This window comes from Bufo gargarizans, chromosome 5, assembly GCF_014858855.1.
Source record: "Bufo gargarizans isolate SCDJY-AF-19 chromosome 5, ASM1485885v1, whole genome shotgun sequence".
Lineage (NCBI taxonomy): Eukaryota > Metazoa > Chordata > Amphibia > Anura > Bufonidae > Bufo > Bufo gargarizans.
In genome coordinates this window covers 241,853,105-241,875,221 of record NC_058084.1, presented here as the reverse complement: position 1 = coordinate 241,875,221, position 22,117 = coordinate 241,853,105, and the positions used below count along the sequence as shown (strand labels likewise).

The window sequence follows — 22,117 nt, the reverse complement described above, 5'->3', positions numbered from 1 at the left end:
ATTGTAGGGCATCCACCAATACTATGATTTATGATGTGATGCGTCTACAAATAAAGACCGGGCACTGAGGAGACAAAACTACTTACATGAAGAGGAGTGGGCAGATATGCTATATACAGTGTTCTATATAAGCGTTGATGTACACTCACACTGTGTAAGCTATTTCACCCCCAAATCATCCTATTAACTCCCCTAGTAATGTCGCCCTAGTAAAGATGATACAGTGCCCGGGACAGCACAGCTCCCTACACCTAGCAGCTTCAGTTTGTATGTTTTATTGTGCCCTATGAATCCCATTCCTCACAAGATCCATATGAAAATTGACCCAGGATCCCGCGTCCGCCATCTGTCCAAACTGCTGCGAAAGCATTGATGAATAAGATCTGAAAAGAAAAAAGAAAGAAAGATAAATATAAATACATTTATCAAAAAAGACCAAATGGTCTCAGAGTGTGTAGGCGATGGATACAACGTAGCTCTCTCTGTTTGAGAGCCAATGTCTGATCACCTCCCCTCAACAAATTGACCTGGTCCAAAATCATGATTTTCAGGTCCTTCTCATTATGCCCCGCCTCAACAAAATGTTTCGGAAATGGCAAATCTTTCATTTTACGTCTAATAGTGCAACGGTGGTTGTTTAAACGTGTCTTCATGTCACATGTGGTCTCCCCAACAAATAGGAGACCACATGGATACGAAAGCACAAAAACAATATATGCATTGTCGAATGTCATAATGGGTCCCTGATATGGGATGAATGAATTTGTCAGCCTTGATCATAAAGGAACAATTCAAACAGGGGTAACATCCCCTTCTGTGAGACCCAATGTAAGTTTGTACAAAACCCTTAGTCGGAATGTCAGCCCTAACCAATTTGTCATGCAAATTGATAGGGTGCGTATAGGATAAAAGAGGAGGTGCAGTGAAAGCTGCAATATGTGGCAGATTGCTCTTCAAAATAGACCAATGTTTGTGAATGATCTTAGCAACCATTCAACTTTGTTCAAAGTACGTGGATATAAACAGAATCCATACCGCTTTATTGGATATGGTGTCCGTTCTAATCTGCTGTGGATACCTGACGTTATCCAAATGCTTATCGATCACCCGAGAGGGATATCCCCTCTGTCAAAATTTACGCACCATCTGAGCATAATGAGTAGGTAATATTTCAGGATCCTGTACTATCCTTTTTACTCTAAGAAGCTGACTATATGGTAATGATCAATAGTAGATCTAGGGTGACAGCTATTGTAATGTAACAAAGTGTTACAATCAGTTGGTTTAGTAAAAATATATGTAGATAATTTGTTACCAACCACAGTAACCATGGTATCCAGGAATTGAACTTGAGTGTCAGAATGTGTCAGAGTAAATAAGATGTCAGGATCCATCTGGTTAAAAAAAAGTGTGAAATAACTCCAGAGATGTGGCGTCACCATGCCAAATAAGGAAGACATCGTCTATGTACCGCCACCACTCCAGTACATGACTGAAGTGGTGGGCTACATAGACAAAGTCCTGCTCGGGGGCTGCCATGAAGACATTAGCGTAAGTGGGCGCCACATTTGACCTCATGGCGGTCCCTCGTAACTGCAAAAAAAAAAAAAAAATCCATGAATAAAAAAGAATTGTTCCTCAGTATCAGACCCAAAAGTTAAATAATAAAATCCTGACACTCCACGGAGTATTCACTGTCCAACAAACTCCTCCGGACAGCAGACACTCCCCTTGTGTGGTCAATGGAGGTATAGAGAATTGTGACGTCAAAAGAGGCCACAAGGCAGCCATCAGATAATGTGATATCGGAGATCTTTTCAAGAAAATCACCAGTATCTCTAGGATATGTAGGATCTAGCACTGATGTCATATTTACGAAGTAAACAATCCAACAAGATAGAGATATTGGAGAAGATGGATCCAGTACCAGCAACAATAGGCCGACCTGGAGGGTCAACCATAGACTTATGGACAGGTGTACGTAGATGTTGTATAACCAAAAAAGTATATAGTTCCTCATCAATAATGTCCCGACTCAAAGCAACATCAAGGACCTTCTTGATATGTCGAGCAATATCAAATCTAGGATCACCCATCAATGCTCTGTACACATTCTGATCACTCAGTTGTCTCCTGATTTCATGGATATACTTGGAGGTGTCCATGACAACAACCGCACCCCCTTTATCAGCAGGTTTAATAGTGAAGCTCTTGTCACGGCAAGACCCCTCAAGCAATTCAATATCAGAGTTAGTCATATTGGGATATTTAAAAGGTGTGTTGGCAACCTCATTACGTAATGTAGTCATATCTACTGAAATTGCTTTAATGAAGGTATCAAGTGCAGGTAAGTTACTTTGAGGTGTGAAATCACTCTTAGTGTATAATCCGAATGATCTCAACCTCAACTCAGTTCATTCCACTGTACCAGTCGATTGGTCTGGAGGGGGTCCGTCCGCAAACCAAACCTTAAGTTCGATATTCCTGTATAGGCACTGCAGATCGACCTCCAACTGAAACCAATCAACTTTGGTAGAGGGACAAAAAGAAAGACCTTTCGACAATAAATCTATTTGCATATCGACAATGATACACAAGATATATTTACCACAGTAGATTTACACTCTGACTCATGGTCCATCAGGACTGGTTGCCTTTCTTGCGAAGTGCCATTGGTTTTGTAGATCTTAGAGACTTAGTGCCATTTTTTCCTTTTTGTAGCTTCCTGTTAAATTTATTAAAGAACAGGAAGCTACAAAAAAGGAAAAAATGGCAGCGGGATGCTGATGATTATGTGAAAGGAAAAATATATATGTGGCAGAATGAAGGGATAAAGAAGCAGATGCCTCCGTACCGGCCTTTGAATAAAAAATACCAATAGTCTGGACAGTCTGTGCCTGTCTATGGTTACTCCTATCTCATCCTCTTCACAGTCTTTTTTTGGAGATGGGTTCAGCAACAACAAAAGAACCGAACAGGGAGGCAGAAGGCACCTTTCTTTTTTTCCCTCTGCTATAGTTGATTGGTTTCAGTTGGAGGTCGATCTTCAGCGCCTATACAGGAATATCGAACTTAAAGTATAACTGTCATTTATTTATTTTATTTTTTGGAGTATTGGATTGTGGTGATTAATATCACCTTGAGGCCCTATTTCAACTTTTCATTGTGTTTTCAATTACCCCTTTAATTCCACATTTTTGTTCCCTGTACTGCCTGCTTTTACCTGTGCTTAAAATAGGGTTACTAGGCATGTTCAGTCTATATGTTGAAGGACTGAGGACTCAGAAGCATGCAGCCTGCCAGATCACATTCCTGACAGCCAGGGACTGTAAGTAAATGATTAAAGCCAGGGACTCCCCAGCAGCTGATAACAGTGCCTGGGCTGTGTGCACTCCTCCCTGTCCCTGCGCTTGGCAGACGCTCCCTCACTCAGCAGACTTGGACAATGCAGACCAGGAAGCAGCACAGACCAGGGAAGGGAGATCTGCTGTCTGCTCAGTGTATAAATGAAAGCAACATGTGGTAAGAGGACCCCTTTGTGCTGCAGGAGATTAACCCTTTAGGGGGAGGGCTCTGGTTACTGACACTTTTGGGGGGCTATTGTTACTGGCTAGTGAGGGCAGGCGGGATTAGCCTCAGGGTGAGGGCAGTGGCGGCATTCTTAACTGAATAGTGAAATTGCAGTTTTATGCAGACTGGTTGCTAAGGGCTGAATCTTATTAAATATGGGGTCAGTCATTCTAATAGTAACTGATTCTGGAATATCATGTTATTAGTAACTACATATATGAAAATTGAAATTAGGGTCTGAGTGTGACAGTTATCCTGAAGGGTTTGGTTTGCAGACTGACCCCCTCCAGACCAATCGACTGGTACAGTGGCACGAACTGAGTTGAGGTTGAGATCATTCGGATTATACACTAAGAGTGATTTCACACCTCAAAGTAACTTACCTGCACTTGATACCTTCATTAAAGCAATTTCAGTAGATATGACTACATTACGTAATGAGGTTGCCAACACACCTCTTAAATATGACGAACTCTGATATTGAATTGCTTGAGGGGTTTTGCAATGACAAGAGCCTCACTATTAAACCTGCTGATAAAGGGGGTGCAGTTGTTGTCATGGACACCTCCAAGTATATCCATGAAATCAGGAGACAACTGAGTGATCAGAATGTGTACAGAGCATCGATGGGTTATCCTAGATTTGATATTGCTTGACATATCAAGAAGGTCCTTGATGTCGCTTTGAGTCGGGACATTATTAATGAGGAACTATATACTTTTTTGGTTATACAACATCTACGTACACCTGTCATTTGCGCATTGCCAAAGATCCATAAGTCTATGGTTGACTCTGCAGGTCGGCCTATTGTTGCTGGTACTGGATCCATCTTCTCCAATATCTCCATCTCTTTGGATCGTTTACTTCGTAAATATGCTATCAGTGCTAGATTAGAGATACGGGTGATTTTCTTGAAAATATCTCCGATATCACATTATCTGATGGCTGCCTTGTGGCCTCTTTTGACGTCACAAGTCTCTATACCTCCATTGACCACACAAGGGGAGTGTCTGCTGTCCGGAGGAGTATGTTGGACAGTAATAACTCTGTAAAGTGTCAGGATTTTATTATTCAACTTTTGGATCTGGTACTGAGGAACAATTATTTTTAATTCATGGATTGTTTTTCTTGCAGTTACGACCGCCATGGGGTCAAATGTGGCGCCCACTTACGCTAATGTCTTCATGGCAGCCCTCGAGGAGGACCTTGTCTTAGTAGCCCACCACTTCAGTCATGTACTGGGGTGGTGGCGGTACATAGATGATGTCTTCCTTATTTGGCATGGTGACTCCACATCTCTGGAGTTATTTCACACTTTTTTTTAACCAGATGGATCCCGACCTCTTATTTACTCTGACACATTCTGACACTCAAGTTCAATTCCTGGATACCATTGTTACTGTGGTTGGTAACAAATTATCTACAGATATTTTTACCAAACCAACTGATTGTAACACTTTGCTACATTAAAATAGCTGTCACCCTAGATCTACTATTGATTCATTACCATATAGTCAGCTGCTTAGAATTAAAAGGATAGTACAGGATCCTGAAATATTACCTACTCATTATGCTCAGATGGTGCGTAAATTTCGACAGAGAGGAGGATATCCCTCTCGGGTGATCGATAAGCGACACCATATCCAATAAAGCGGTACGGATTCTGTTTATATCTATGTATTCTGAACAAAGTGGTATGGTTGCTAAGATCATTTGCAAACATTGGTCTATTTTAAAGAGCAATCTGACACATATTGCAGCTTTCACTGCACCTCCTCTTTTATCCTATAGGCGCCCTACCAATTTGCGTGACAAATTGGTTGGCGCTGACATTCCAACTAAGGGTTTTGTACAAACTTACATTGGGTCTCGCAGAAGGGGATGTTACCCCTGTTTGAATTGTGTAAACTGTTCATTTATGATCAAAGCTGACAAATTCATTCATCCCACATCAGGGACCCATTATGACATTCAACAATTTCTGACAAGCGACAGTGCATATGTTGTTTATGTGCTTTCGTGTCCATGTGGTCTCCTATATGTTGGGGAGACCACATGTGACATGAAGACATGTTTAAACAACCACCGTTTCACTATTAGACCTAAAAGGAAAGATTTGCCAGTTCCGAAACATTTTGTTGAGGCGGGGCATAATGAGAAGGACCTGAAATTCATGATTTTGGATCAGATCAATTTGTCAAGGAGGGAAGGTGATCGGACATTGTCTCTTAAACAGAGAGAGCTACGTTGGATCCATCGCCTACACACTCTGAGACCATTTGGTCTTAATGTCAAGTTCAAATGGAGTGTGATGTAGATGTGGGCTTCTCATCAGCCTGTTGGTTCTTTGTTATTTTTGCTCTGGTTATGTGAACGCAATTGGTGTCATTTATTTTATAGAAAATTTTGATAAATGTATTTATATTTATCTTTCTTTCTTTATTCTTTTTTCTTTTTAGATCTTATTTATCAATGCTTTCGCAGCGGTTTGGACAGATGGCGGACGCGGGATCCTGGGTCAATTTTCATATGGATCTTGTGAGGAAGGGGATTCATAGGGCACAATAATTTTAGGTTTATTATTAATTATTCTGGCCGCTTGTACAGGGTTTTGATAAGTGAGTAGTGGTCCTAATTTACCTGTTTGCAGGGTTTGGGGGTGATTTTGGGTTAGAAGGCTTTGGGCATGGACGTGTCCTGGGCCTCTATCCTGCTATAGGCCCGTGGTGATGATCATGGAAATTATTTAACTACTGGGCCCCCTCTATTTACCCTTAAGATGTTTGGTATTTACCTCATAGGGGTTTCTCTCCCCTTGTGTGCTTTAATACAAAAGGTACCATGATCGCTCTAGTATATATATCCTGAGTACAGCGGCTAGATGGATGTCTTTACCTACCAAATTTAGACATCCATTATCTGAATGGGGTACCCAGACCCAAACGTCTTCACTGAAGTTCAGGTTTGGGTTTGGGTTCGGTGTTGTGTAGATGTAATTATTTTCCCTTATAACATGGTTATAAGGGAAAATAATAGCATTCCTTAATACAGAATGCTTAGTACAAGGTCAATTGAGGGTTACAAAAATTAACTCACCTCCTCCAATTGATCGCATAGCTGCCGGTCTCCTGTTCTTTCTTCAGGACCTGTGGTGACGTCACTGAGCTCACCACGGTAATGGGCCATGTGATTGGACCATGTGATGTGACGTCACAACAGGTCCTTTAGCCGGCAGCTCATGATTAAAGAAGTAAGAAGAGATCGGCAACTACGCGATCAAGAGGAGGAGGTGAGTTAATTTTTTAAATTTATTAACCCTCAATTGACTTTTTACTAAGCATTCTGTATAAAAGAACGCTTTTATTTTCCCTTATAACCATGTTATAAGGGAAAATAATACAGTGAATAGACTGTCATCTTAGCAACCATGCATGAAAATCGCACCGCATCTGCACTTGCTTGTGGATGCTTGCGATTTTTTACTCAGCCCCATTCATTTCTATGATGAAGCACAATATAGATAGAGCATGCTGCAATTTTCATGCAACGCACAAGTGATACGTGAAAATCACCACTCATGTGCACAGCCCCATAGAAATGAATGGGTCCGGATTCAGTGCGGGTGCAATGAAATCTCGCCCGTGTGAACCCAGCCTTAGATACATAGCACACAGTATCACACATGATAGGATTATATACACAGCTCAACAGACAGTATCATAGGATTAGATACACAGCTCAGCAGACAGTATCACACAGGATTAGATTATATACATAGCTCAGCAGACAGTATCACACATGACAGGGTTAGATACACAGCTCAGCAGGCATTATCACATAGGATAAGATATTAGATACATAGCTCAGCAGACAGTATCATACAGGATAGAATTAGATACACAGCTCAGCAGACAGTATCACACAGGATAGGATTAGATACACAGCTCAGCAAACAGTATCACACAGGATAGCATATTAGATACACAGCTCAGCAGACGGTATCACACAGGATAGGATTAGATACACAGCTCAGCAGACTGTATCACACATGACAGGATTAGATACACAGCTCAGCAGGCAGTATTGCATGATATAATTAGATACACAGCTCAGTAGACAGTATCACACAGGATAGGATTATATACACAGCTCAGAAGACCTGTCCAAAAGTTTTGAGAATGACACAAATATTAGTTTTCACAAAGTTTGCTGCTAAACTGCTTTTAGATCTTTGTTTCAGTTGTTTCTGTGATGTAGTGAAATATAATTACACGCACTTCATACGTTTCAAAGGCTTTTATCGACAATTACATGACATTTATGCAAAGAGTTAGTATTTGCAGTGTTGGCCCTTCTTTTTCAGGACCTCTGAAATTCGACTGGGCATGCTCTCAATCAACCTCTGGGCCAATTCCTGACTGATAGCAACCCATTCTTTCATAATCACTTCTTGGAGTTTGTCAGAATTAGTGGGTTTTTGTTTGTCCACCCGCCTCCTGAGGATTGACCACAAGTTCTCAATGGGATTAAGATCTGGGGAGTTTCCAGGCCATGGACCCAAAATGTCAAAGTTTTGGTCCCCAAGCCACTTAGTTATCACTTTTGCCTTATGGCACGGTGCTCCATGGTGCTGGAAAATGCATTGTCCTTCACCAAACTGTTGTTGGATTGTTGGAAGAAGTTGCTGTTAGAGGGTGTTTTGGTACCATTCTTATTTCATGGCTGTGTTTTTGGGCAAAATTGTGAGTGAGCCCACTCCCTTGGATGAGAAGCAACCCCACACATAAATGGTCTCAGGATGCTTTACTGTTGGCATGACACAGGACTGATGGTAGCGCTCACCTTTTCTTCTCCGGACCAGACTTTTTCCCGATGCCCCAAACAATCGGAAAGAGGCTTCATCGGAGAATGTGACTTTGCCCCAGTCTTCAGCAGTCCATTCACCATATTTTCTGCAGAAGATCAATCTGTCCCTGATGTTTTTTTGGAGAGAAGTGGCTTCTTTGCTGCCCTTCTTGACACCAGGCCATCTTCCAAAAGTCTTCGCCTCACTGTGCATGCAGATGCGCTCACAGCTGCCTGCTGCTATTCCTGAGCAAGCTCTGCACTGGTGGCACTCCGATCCCGCAGCTGAATCCTCTTTAGGAGACGATCCTGGCGCTTGCTGGACTTTCTTAGACGCCCTGAAGCCTTCTTAACAAGAATTGAACCTCTTTCCTTGAAGTTCTTGATGATCCTATAAATTGTTGATTGAGTTGCAATCTTAGTAGCCACAATATCCTTGCCTGTGAAGCCATTTTTATGCAATGCAATGATGGGTGCACGCGTTTCTTTACAGGTCACCATGGTTAACAATGGAAGAACAATGATTTCAAGCATCACCCACCTTTTAACAGGTCAAGTCTGCCATTTTAACCCAATCAGCCTGACATAATGATCTCCAGCCTTGTGCTCGTCAACATTCTTACCTGAGTTAACAAGACGATTTCTGAAATTATCTCAGCAGGTCCTTTAATGACAGCAATGAAATTTTTGGGGATTAAGTTAATTTTCATGGCAAAGAAGGACTATGCAATTCATCTGATCACTCTTCATAACATTCTGGAGTATATGCAAATTGCTATTATAAAAACTTAAGCAGCAACTTTTCCAATTTCTAATATTTATGTAATTCTCAAAACTTTTGGCTACGACTGTACATACAACCATATACAAACAATCAGGGTCAAAAGGGAGGTGGGCGATTTCCAAAAGCAGCCCCAAGATTTATTACTGGAGACAGTTTGAGAAACTATTAAACAAGGACAGATACACATTGCCACAGGGGGACTTTATGTTATGAAATATGTTTAATGTTATTATGAACAAAGGTTCCGCAACCATAAGGTACTTGGACGTCACCCTTTGATACTGGAGCATCGCCAGCATTGCCGGCCTTGCCGGGGTCACATGATCGCAACGCCGGTCACATGACTGCAGTATGATCATGCAATGCCATCAGCTCCATAGCAACATGATGCTCCTGGGCCGGCAGAGCAGAGAGCCCATTGCTCGGGAGAAAAACAGCGCCAAGTGTTCGCTGGACTGCATGTAGCACTGTCAAGAAGCGCTGGGAGCCATTTGCCAGAGTTGGGGGCTGGGGGCATCACAAATGAGGTTAAAAGTTAAAATATGAAACGTTGTTCATTGTCACAAATAGACTACAGACGAAGTCAATAGTATAATACTGAAAAAAGAGAGGGGGGAGGGAAAAGAGGGCTAAAAATGATGTTTGAAATAAAAATGAATAAAATATATATAGAATGTATATTTAAAAAACTACATATGGGGTTAAGGGTAGGTTCACACTTGCGGCAGTGTGATCCGGAAAGCATTTCCGTTGTCGGAACTAACTGCCGGATCCACCAATCTAGATGTGACTGAAAGCATTTGTGAGACACATCCGGATGCGGATCCGTCTCACAAATGCATTACAAGAACGTATCCGTTTCTCCGCTTGTCATGCGGACAGACGGATCCGTCTTGTATCTTTTTCACATTTTTACCGGTCTGCGCATGACGGATCCGGCATTCCGGTATTTTGAATACATTCCTATGGGGAAAAATGCCTGATCCGGCATTCAGGCAAGTCTTTTCGCCAGAGATAAAACCGTAGCATGCTACGGTTTTATCTTATGCCTGATCAGTCAAAATGACTGAACTGAAGACATTCTGATGCATCCTGAACGGATTACTCTCCATTCAGAATGCATGGGGATGAAACTGATCAGTTATTTTCCGGTATAGAGCCCCTAGGACTGAACTCTATGCCGAAAAAGAAAAACTCTACTGTGAAAGTACTCAAACATACAAAACATAGGTCAAAAGGGATATTTATTTCGAAAGTGACCCCCATATCTTTTGTGACCAACTCAGCCCTCAAAAAGGGGGATGCATATAATAAGAAAAATGTCATACAGGATACATATAAAAAATAATAAATAAATAATGACATTAAATTTTTCATATCTAAGACTGCACAAATAAATTATGGGTGCCATAATAGATAGGGATACATCATATGCACAGAATAAAAAGGCTAAAAAGCCAAATGAGAAATGTATAGATGGACACACCTACAGGCGTTTGCCCATAAATAAATACATAAAAAAGCATAAAAAGAATCATGATAAAAAGGATGTTATGTATACACATATACACCTATGCATTTGTCAGGTTACGTAAAATTATAGGTTCATTTTAAATGCTTCATTTAAGCCATTTGGGTTAAGGCAGTTCAGCTTAAAAATACAGAACATTTCTCTTCTTCTGAGGGTCTGGATAACATTACGACATTCGTTATCTACCTGTTCGACGGGTGTAACTTTAATACCAGAAAAAAACACCATTGTGTTGCTCAGCTGCATGGCGTGAAACGCTGTGCTGTAAAAATGTTCTCGTCACGTTAAACCTGTGTTTATTTAGCCTATTTCGAAAGGTCTGACTCGTGCAGCCTACATATTGCAGACCGCATGGGCATTCCAGCAAATAAATGACGTTTTATAGATAAGGATTCTCCGGTGGAGTTGCTACAAAAAGAGGAGGAGATACTTATGGTGGACAGATTGCATTTATAGCTCCCTGTAGGTTGTGAAACTAGGCCACTCACAGTAGGTCTTAATTTATCCGATAGAGTAGGTCTAAATCTACTTGGGGCCAAAATAATCTTTAGAGTTTTTGCCCTCCTAAAGGTAAGTAGGGGGTTGTGCTGGTAGTATTTTCCTCAGGTGAGGGTCTCTTTTCAGTATGTGCCAATGTTGGGACAGTATGTTTCTGATGGTATTATGGTTATTACTAGAGTTGAGCGAACACCTGGATGTTCGGGTTCGAGAAGTTCGGCCGAACATCCCGGAAATGTTCGGGTTCGGGATCCGAACCCGATCCGAACTTCGTCCCGAACCCGAACCCCATTGAAGTCAATGGGGACCCGAACTTTTCGGCACTAAAACGGCTGTAAAACAGCCCAGGAAAGGGCTAGAGGGCTGCAAAAGGCAGCAACATGTAGGTAAATCCCCTGCAAACAAATGTGGATAGGGAAATTAATTAAAATAAAAATTAAATAAATAAAAATTAACCAAAATCAATTGGAGAGAGGTTCCATAGCAGAGAATCTGGCTTCCCGTCACCCACCACTGGAACAGTCCATTCTCAGATATTTAGGCCCCGGCACCCAGGCAGAGGAGAGAGGTCCCGTAACAGAGAATCTGTCTTCATGTCAGCAGAGAATTAGTCTGCATGTCATAGCAGAGAATGAGGCTTCACGTCAGCCACCACTGCAACAGTCCATTGGCATATATTTAGGCCTAGCACACAGGCAGAGGAGAGAGGTCCCGTAACAGAGAATCTGGCTTCATGTCAGCAGAGAATCAGTCTGCATGTCATAGCAGAGAATGAGGCTTCACGTCACCCACCACTGCAACAGTCCATTGGCATATATTTAGGCCTAGCACACAGGCAGAGCAGAGAGGTCCCGTAACAGACAATCTGGCTTCATGACAGCAGAGAATCAGTCTGCATGTCATAGCAGAGAATGAGGCTTCACGTCACCCACCACTGCAACAGTCCATTGGCATATATTTAGGCCTAGCACACAGGCAGAGCAGAGAGGTCCCGTAACAGACAATCTGGCTTCATGTCAGCAGAGAATCAGTCTGCATGTCATAGCAGAGAATGAGGCTTCACGTCACCCACCACTGCAACAGTCCATTGGCATATATTTAGGCCTAGCACACAGGCAGAGCAGAGAGGTCCCGTAACAGACGATCTGGCTTCATGTCAGCAGAGAATCAGTCTGCATGTCATAGCAGAGAATCAGGCTTCACGTCAGCCACCACTGCAACAGTCCATTGTCATAAATTTAGGCCCAGCACCCAGGCAGAGGAGAGAGGTCCCGTAACAGACAATCTGGCTTCATGTCAGCAGAGAATTAGTCTGCATGTCATAGCAGAGAATCAGGCTTCATGTCAGCCACCACTGCAACAGTCCATTGGCATATATTTAGGCCTAGCACACAGGCAGAGGAGAGGTTCATTCAACTTTGGGTAGCATCGCAATATAATGGTAAAATGAAAATAAAAATAGGATTGAATGAGGAAGTGCCCTGGAGTCCAATAATATATGGTTATGGGGAGGTAGTTAATGTCTAATCTGGACAAGGGACGGACAGGTCCTGTGGGATCCATGCCTGGTTCATTTTTATGAACGTCAGCTTGTCCACATTGGCTGTAGACAGGCGGCTGCGTTTGTCTGTAATGACGCCCCCTGCCGTGCTGAATACACGTTCAGACAAAACGCTGGCTGCCGGGCAGGCCAGCACCTCCAAGGCATAAAAGGCTAGCTCTGGCCACGTGGACAATTTAGAGACCCAGAAGTTGAATGGGGCCGAACCATCAGTCAGTACGTGGAGGGGTGTGCACACGTACTGTTCCACCATGTTAGTGAAATGTTGCCTCCTGCTAACACGTTGCGTATCAGGTGGTGGTGCAGTTAGCTGTGGCGTGTTGACAAAAGTTTTCCACATCTCTGCCATGCTAACCCTGCCCTCAGAGGAGCTGGCCGTGACACAGCTGCCTTGGCGACCTCTTGCTCCTCCTCTGCCTTGGCCTTGGGCTTCCACTTGTTCCCCTGTGACATTTGGGAATGCTCTCAGTAGCGCGTCTACCAACGTGCGCTTGTACTCGCGCATCTTCCTATCACGCTCCAGTGCAGGAAGTAAGGTGGGCACATTGTCTTTGTAGCGTGGATCCAGCAGGGTGGCAACCCAGTAGTCCGCACAGGTTAAAATGTGGGCAACTCTGCTGTCGTTGCGCAGGCACTGCAGCATGTAGTCGCTCATGTGTGCCAGGCTGCCCAGGGGTAAGGACAAGCTGTCCTCTGTGGGAGGCGTATCGTCATCGTCCTGCCTTTCCCCCCAGCCACGCACCAGTGATGGACCCGAGCTGCGTTGGGTGCCACCCCGCTGTGACCATGCTTCATCCTCATCCTCCTCCACCTCCTCCTCATCCTCGTCCTCCTCGTCCTCCAGTAGTGGGCCCTGGCTGGCCACATTTGTACCTGGCCTCTGCTGTTGCAAAAAACCTCCCTCTGAGTCACTTCGAAGAGACTGGCCTGAAAGTGCTAAAAATGACCCCTCTTCCTCATCCTCCTCCTCCTCCTCCTGGGCCACCTCCTGTTCCATCATCGCCCTAAGTGTTTTCTCAAGGAGACATAGAAGTGGTATTGTAACGCTGATAACGGTGTCATCGCCACTGGCCATGTTGGTGGAGTACTCGAAACAGCGCAACAGGGCACACAGGTCTCGCATGGAGGCCCAGTCATTGGTGGTGAAGTGGTGCTGTTCTGTAGTGCGACTGACCCGTGCGTGCTGCAGCTGAAACTCCACTATGGCCTGCTGCTGCTCGCACAGTCTGTCCAGCATGTGCAAGGTGGAGTTCCACCTGGTGGGCACGTCGCATATGAGGCGGTGAGCGGGAAGGCCGAAGTTACGCTGTAGCGCAGACAGGCGAGCAGCGGCAGGATGTGAACGCCGGAAGCGCGAACAGACGGCCCGCACTTTATGCAGCAGCTCTGACATGTCGGGGTAGTTGTGAATGAACTTCTGCACCACCAAATTCAGCACATGCGCCAAGCAAGGGATGTGCGTCAAATTGGCTAGTCCCAGAGCTGCAACGAGATTTCGCCCATTATCACACACCACCAGGCCGGGCTTGAGGCTCACCGGCAGCAACCACTCGTCGGTCTGTTGTTCAATACCCCGCCACAACTCCTGTGCGGTGTGGGGCCTGTCCCCCAAACATATGAGTTTCAGAATGGCCTGCTGACGTTTACCCCGGGCTGTGCTGAAGTTGGTGGTGAAGGTGTGTGGCTGACTGGATGAGCAGGTGGAAGAAGAGGAGGAGGAAGCCGAGAAGGAGGAGGTGGCAACAGGAGGCAAAGAATGTTGCCCTGCGATCCTTGGCGGCGGCAGGACGTGCGCCAAACAGCTCTCCGCCTGGGGCCCAGCTGCCACTACATTTACCCAGTGTGCAGTTAGGGAGATATAGCGTCCCTGGCCGTGCTTACTGGTCCACGTATCTGTGGTTAGGTGGACCTTGCTACAGATGGCGTTGCGCAGTGCACACTTGATTTTATCGGATACTTGGTTGTGCAGGGAAGGCACGGCTCTCTTGGAGAAGTAGTGCCGGCTGGGAACAACATACTGTGGGACAGCAAGCGACATGAGCTGTTTGAAGCTGTCTGTGTCCACCAGCCTAAATGACAGCATTTCATAGGCCAGTAGTTTAGAAATGCTGGCATTCAGGGCCAGGGATCGAGGGTGGCTAGGTGGGAATTTACGCTTTCTATCAAATGTTTGTGAGATGGAGAGCTGAACGCTGGCGTGTGACATGGTTGAGACGCTTGGTGACGGAGGTGGTGGTGGTGGTGTTGGTGGTACATCCCCTGTTTGCTGGGCGGCAGGTGCCAACGTTCCTCCAGAGGCGGAGGAAGAGGCCGAGGCGGCAGCAGCAGAATAGGCCGAGGCGGCAGCAGCAGAAGAGGTAGCAGGGGGAGCCTGAGTGACTTCCTTGGTTTTAAGGTGTTTACTCCACTGCAGTTCATGCTTTGCATGCAGGTGCCTGGTCATGCAGGTTGTGCTCAGGTTCAGAACGTTAATGCCTCGCTTCAGGCTCTGATGGCACAGCGTGCAAACCACTCGGGTCTTGTCGTCAGCACATTGTTTGAAGAAGTGCCATGCCAGGGAACTCCTTGAAGCTGCCTTTGGGGTGCTCGGTCCCAGATGGCGGCGGTCAGTAGCAGGCGGAGTCTCTTGGCGGCGGGTGTTCTGCTTTTGCCCACTGCTCCCTCTTTTGCTACGCTGTTGGCTCGGTCTCACCACTGCCTCTTCCTCCGAACTGTGAAAGTCAGTGGCACGACCTTCATTCCATGTGGGGTCTAGGACCTCATCGTCCCCTGCATCGTCTTCCACCCAGTCTTGATCCCTGACCTCCTGTTCAGTCTGCACACTGCAGAAAGACGCAGCAGTTGGCACCTGTGTTTCGTCATCATCAGAGACATGCTGAGGTGGTATTCCCATGTCCTCATCATCAGGAAACATAAGTGGTTGTGCGTCAGTGCATTCTATGTCTTTCACCGCTGGGGAAGGGCTAGGTGGATGCCCTTGGGAAACCCTGCCAGCGGAGTCTTCAAACAGCATAAGAGACTGCTGCATAACTTGAGGCTGAGACAGTTTCCCTGGTATGCATGGGGGTGATGTGACAGACTGATGGGGTTGGTTTTCAGGCGCCATCTGTGCGCTTTCTGCAGAAGACTGGGTGGGAGATAATGTGAACGTGCTGGATCCACTGTCGGCCACCCAATTGACTAATGCCTGTACCTGCTCAGGCCTTACCATCCTTAGAACGGCATTGGGCCCCACCATATATCGCTGTAAATTCTGGTGGCTACTGGGACCTGAGGTAGTTGGTACACTAGGACGTGTGGATGTGGCAGAACGGCCACGTCCTCTCCCAGCACCAGAGGGTCCACTAACACCACCACGACCATGTCCACGTCCGCGTCCCTTACTAGATGTTTTTCTCATTGTTATGGTTCACCACAACAACAAATATATTATTTGGCCCAATGTATTGTATTCAAATTCAGCGGGATATAAATTTGAGGCCTAGTATTTAGGCGCTGGGTGACCGGTATGGATTTAGTGACAGAATTAGACTTGGAAATGCACAGAAGCGTGTGTGTGAAGTTATTCTGAATGACCCAATGTGCACCTTGAATATTATATACCCTTTTTGGGATAGATTTCAAATAGCTCTGATATAGCAGGAACCACTAAATTATGAAATTGCTAAATTGGGAATTGTACTTCAACCCAGAACAAAAAATGTGCTTTGACGGGCACTAAATAACTTTCCCAGCTACAACAGTACAGCGGTAACGAGAGATTTAGAGGGATTTAAATTTGAGGCCTAGTATTTAGGCGCTGGGTGACAGGTATGGGTTTAGTGACAGAATTAGACTTGGAAATACACAGTAGCGGGTGTGTGTGAAGTTATTCTGAATGACCCAATGTGCACCTTCAATATTATATACCCTTTTTGGGATAGATTTCAAATAGCTCTGATATAGCAGGAACCACTAAATTATGAAATTGCTAAATTGGGAATTGTACTTCAACCCAGAACAAAAAATGTGCTTTGACGGACACTAAATATCTTGCCCAGCAACAACAGTACAGCGGTGGGTAACGAGAGATTTAGAGGGATTTAAATTTGAGGCCTAGTATTTAGGCGCTGGGTCACCGGTATGGATTTAGTGACAGAATTAGACTTGGAAATGCACAGAAGCGTGTGTGTGAAGTTATTCTGAATGACCCTATGTGCACCTTCAATATTATATACCCTTTTAGGGATAGATTTCAAATAGCTCTGATATAGCAGAAACCACTAAATTATGAAATTGCTAAATTGGGAATTGTACTTCAACCCAGAACAAAAAATGTGCTTTGACGGACACTAAATATCTTGCCCAGCAACAACAGTACAGCGGTGGGTAACGAGAGATTTAGAGGGATTTAAATTTGAGGCCTAGTATTTAGGCGCTGGGTGACAGGTATGGGTTTAGTGACAGAATTAGACTTGGAAATACACAGTAGCGGGTGTGTGTGAAGTTATTCTGAATGACCCAATGTGCACCTTCAATATTATATACCCTTTTTGGGATAGATTTCAAATAGCTCTGATATAGCAGGAACCACTAAATTATGAAATTGCTAAATTGGGAATTGTACTTCAACCCAGAACAAAAAATGTGCTTTGACGGACACTAAATATCTTGCCCAGCAACAACAGTACAGTGGTGGGTAACGAGAGATTTAGAGGGATTTAAATTTGAGGCCTAGTATTTAGGCGCTGGGTCACCGGTATGGATTTAGTGACAGAATTAGACTTGGAAATGCACAGAAGCGTGTGTGTGAAGTTATTCTGAATGACCCTATGTGCACCTTCAATATTATATACCCTTTTAGGGATAGATTTCAAATAGCTCTGATATAGCAGAAACCACTAAATTATGAAATTGCTAAATTGGGAATTGTACTTCAACCCAGAACAAAAAATGTGCTTTGACGGACACTAAATATCTTGCCCAGCAACAACAGTACAGCGGTGGGTAACGAGAGATTTAGAGGGATTTAAATTTGAGGCCTAGTATTTAGGCGCTGGGTCACCGGTATGGATTTAGTGACAGAATTAGACTTGGAAATGCACAGAAGCGTGTGTGTGAAGTTATTCTGAATGACCCTATGTGCACCTTCAATATTATATACCCTTTTAGGGATAGATTTCAAATAGCTCTGATATAGCAGAAACCACTAAATTATGAAATTGCTAAATTGGGAATTGTACTTCAACCCAGAACAAAAAATGTGCTTTGACGGACACTAAATATCTTGCCCAGCAACAACAGTACAGCGGTGGGTAACGAGAGATTTAGAGGGATTTAAATTTGAGGCCTAGTATTTAGGCGCTGGGTGACAGGTATGGGTTTAGTGACAGAATTAGACTTGGAAATACACAGTAGCGGGTGTGTGTAAGTTATTCTGAATGACCCAATGTGCACCTTCAATATTATATACCCTTTTTGGGATAGATTTCAAATAGCTCTGATATAGCAGGAACCACTAAATTATGAAATTGCTAAATTGGGAATTGTATTTCAACCCAGAACAAGAAATGTGCTTGAACGGACACTAAATAACTCGCCCAGCTACAGCACTAGGGACAGATTTAGCTGGATATAAATTTGAGGCCTAGTATTTAGGCGCTGGGTGACCGGTATGGATTTAGTGACAGAATTAGACTGGGATATGGCCAAAAAATGAACAGACTATTGCTGGTTAAATGCACTTGGTGTGACAGCTTCACCCTGATGTAGGCTTTAGCCAAAAAACAACCACACCATTGAGGGTTAAATGCACTTGGTGACAGGCGCAGCTTGCCCCTGATTTTGTATATGGCCAAAAAATGAACAGACTATTGCTGGTTAAATGCACTTGGTGTGACAGCTTCACCCTGATGTAGGCTTTAGCCAAAAAACAACCACACCATTGAGGGTTAAATGCACTTGGTGACAGGCGCAGCTTGCCCCTGATTTTGTATATGGCCAAAAAATGAACAGACTATTGCTGGTTAAATGCACTTGGTGTGACAGCTTCACCCTGATGTAGGCTTTAGCCAAAAAACAACCACACCATTGAGGGTTAAATGCACTTGGTGACAGGCGCAGCTTGCCCCTGATTTTGTATATGGCCAAAAAATGAACAGACTATTGCTGGTTAAATGCACTTGGTGTGACAGCTTCACCCTGATGTAGGCTTTAGCCAAAAAACAACCACACCATTGAGGGTTAAATGCACTTGGTCGCAGCTTGTGCTGGCGCACCACAAGACACAAAATGGCCGCCGATCACCCCAGAAAAATGAGACTGACAAACGGTCTGTGCAGCCTAAAAACAGTGAGCAATTGAGGATCAGCAGCTCAATGATCCACAGCTGCAGATCGATCAGTTAATCAAGTCCTTTGGAGGAGTTAATCTGCCTAATCTCGCCCTACTGTCGCAGCCGCAACCTCTCCCTACGCTAATCAGAGCAGAGTGACGGGCGGCGCTATGTGACTCCAGCTTAAATAGAGGCTGGGTCACATGGTGCTCTGGCCAATCACAGCCATGCCAATAGTAGGCATGGCTGTGATGGCCTCTTGGGGCAAGTAGTATGACGCTTGTTGATTGGCTGCTTTGCAGCCTTTCAAAAAGCGCCAAGAAAGCGTCACAAAAGCGCGAAGAAAGCGACGAACACCGAACCCGAACCCGGACTTTTACGAAAATGTCCGGGTTCGGGTCCGTGTCACGGACACCCCAAAATTCGGTACGAACCCGAACTATACAGTTCGAGTTCGCTCATCCCTAGTTATTACCATATGTTGTTAGGAAGTTCATACTAAAACATCCCTTATTGGCGTCTGTTGCTACACTCTTAGTTTTGGTAAGGCACATATCTTGAGATAGACCCCTAGCCTTTCATAAGCAGCTTCTACAATCTTCGGAGGATACCCCTTCTGTAAAAATCTGGCACGGATGGTCTCACTTTAAAAGATATAATCACTATTGAGGGAACAGTTTCATCTAACTTTTTCGAATTGACTGAAAGGAATATTAACCTTCCATTTCTTATAATGCATGCTGGTGTAGTCCAAGTAGCTATTGCAATCTACCTTTTTTTTTAAAGGTTTGTGTGATAATTTCCTGTCCTACAGTTTCTAAATCCAGGTCAAGATACTCAATCTTATATGGATCACAGGTCCCTGATAGTTTAATGCCCCAGTCAGTGCAATTTAATTCCTCAAAAAATGTGGTGATAGAAGTATTATCAACATTCCAAATAAAGATTAGATCATCTATGTATCTACGATAGTATATGATATTGTCGATCCAGTATCTGGATCTGTAAATGCATTGATCTTCGAAACGCCCCATAAATAGATTCGCGAAACTGGGCACGAATTTCGTCCCCATAGTGGTCCCTTTCTTTTGTAGATATAGGGTGCCCTCAAATGTTAACACATTGTGTGTTAGGATAAACCTAATGCATTTCTGCACAAAAAACTTTTGTTCATCAGGCAGTAGTGGATCATTCTCTATTTGATGCAGGGCTGTCACATCCAAAGTGACCCAATGATATGTGTCCCTCAATTCTATCCCCTTCAAAGACTGTAATAGGGCTGTGGAGTCCCTAAGATAGGAGGGTAGTTTGATGACATATTTTTGTAACAGAACATCTACGTATTGGGAAAGGTTGCAGGTGAGGGAGGAGACCCCTCATATGATCGGTTGGCCCGGTGGATTTTATATATCTTTATGGATCTTCGGCATGTGGTAGAATAATGCTGTCACTGTGTTAGATATTAGAATTAATTATTTTTCCTGTTTATTCAGTATGTGTGAAGCCAATTCTATAAGACCCTTGAACTCTGATATATGCTGTTCTGTGGGGTCTATAGCTAGGGGTAGATAATATTCTGCATCTAACAAAATATGAATTGCCTCCTTAATGTAATCCTCCCTAGCCTGAATCGTCACTCCCCCTCCTTTGTCCGCACTACGGATGATGATATCTGTATTGTTTTGAAGATGTTTAACTGCTATCTTTTCTTTCTTACTTAGATTCCGACTCAGAATTGGTTTCTGGTGTATGCTACAAAAATCGTCCATTACTACATTATAAAATGTGTCAATGAAGTTACCCTTATGTTGTATGGGATAATAGTTGGCTAGCGGTTTAAGCCCTGGTTCTGCCCTTTGACCCTGATTGTATATGGTTGTATATATATATATATATACTGTATATTCAGCGTGTATGGCAAGTTTCTTATGCAACACTATTCACCTGAAGAAGGGGAAGTGGTCCCTGAAAAGCGTAGTGATTCTGCAATAAACATTTGAAGATTCTTCATCTGCACCTGGTTCGTTCTTTGCGCCGGGGATGTTTCTTCCTTTAAGGCCTCATGTTTTTGTACACATCCAAGCCGCCATTTTTACGGCTCGGATGCGGACCCATTCACTTCAATGGGGCCGCAAAAGATGCAGACAGCACTTCGTGTGCTGTCCACATCCGTTACTCCATTCCGTATCCCCGCAAAAAAATATAACATGTCCTATTCTTGTTCGTTTTGCGGACAAGAATAAGCATTTCTACAATGGGCCAACCGTTCCGTTCCGCAAATTGTGGAAGGCACGCGGGAGGCTTCCGTTTTTTTGCGGATCCACGGTTTGTGGACCGCAAAAAATGGAACGGTTGTATGCATGCAGCCTTGCCATGTATTAATTCTCTGTGAGGGCCCAGGCACACTCATCCGAGAGACCTGCATCCATGGCTGCATACCAACCTCTCTCTTGGGGATCGATTTTATTCCCTACATGCCAACAGTAGTGTTGTTCCTATTGCTTGCACAATCCTTTAAAGGGGTTGTCCAGGTTCAGAGCTGAACCTGGACATACCTCCATTTTCACCCAGGCAGCCCCCCTGACATGAGCATCGGAGCAGTTCATGCTCCGATGCTCTCCCTTGCCCTGCGCTAAATCGCGCAGGGCAAAGGCATTTTTCTGAGTTCCGGTGACGAACCGGGCTCACCATGGGGCTGACAGGCAGCCCGGTGACGTCACCGGCACTGATGGGCGGGATTTGGCTCTGCCCTAGCCAGTAAAACGGCTAGGGCAGAGCTAAAGCCCGCCCCTCAGAGCCGGTGACGTCACCGAACACGCCGCTGGGCGGAAGTTACCGCCCGGCAGTGTGTTATTGAAAACACAAGAGCCTGTGCCCTGTGCGATCTAGCGCAGGGCACAGGAGCGCATCGGAGCATGAGATGCTCCGATGCCAGGCTCAGGAGGGCTGCCGGGGTGAAAATAAGGGTATGTCCGGGTTCAGCTCTGAACCCGGACAACCCCTTTAAGGTGAGCC

General features: G+C 44.4%; 1 long non-coding RNA gene across 1 annotated transcript; it reads left to right on the top strand.

Annotated features, from left to right (window-relative positions):
• The first annotated feature begins 3,467 nt into the window (after window positions 1–3,467).
• Window positions 3,468–21,079, top strand: LOC122939043. The gene is made up of 3 exons (XR_006390081.1): window positions 3,468–3,522; window positions 6,030–6,188; window positions 20,824–21,079. It is a non-coding gene; the product is annotated as an uncharacterized LOC122939043 (long non-coding RNA).
• The last annotated feature ends 1,038 nt before the right edge of the window (window positions 21,080–22,117 follow it).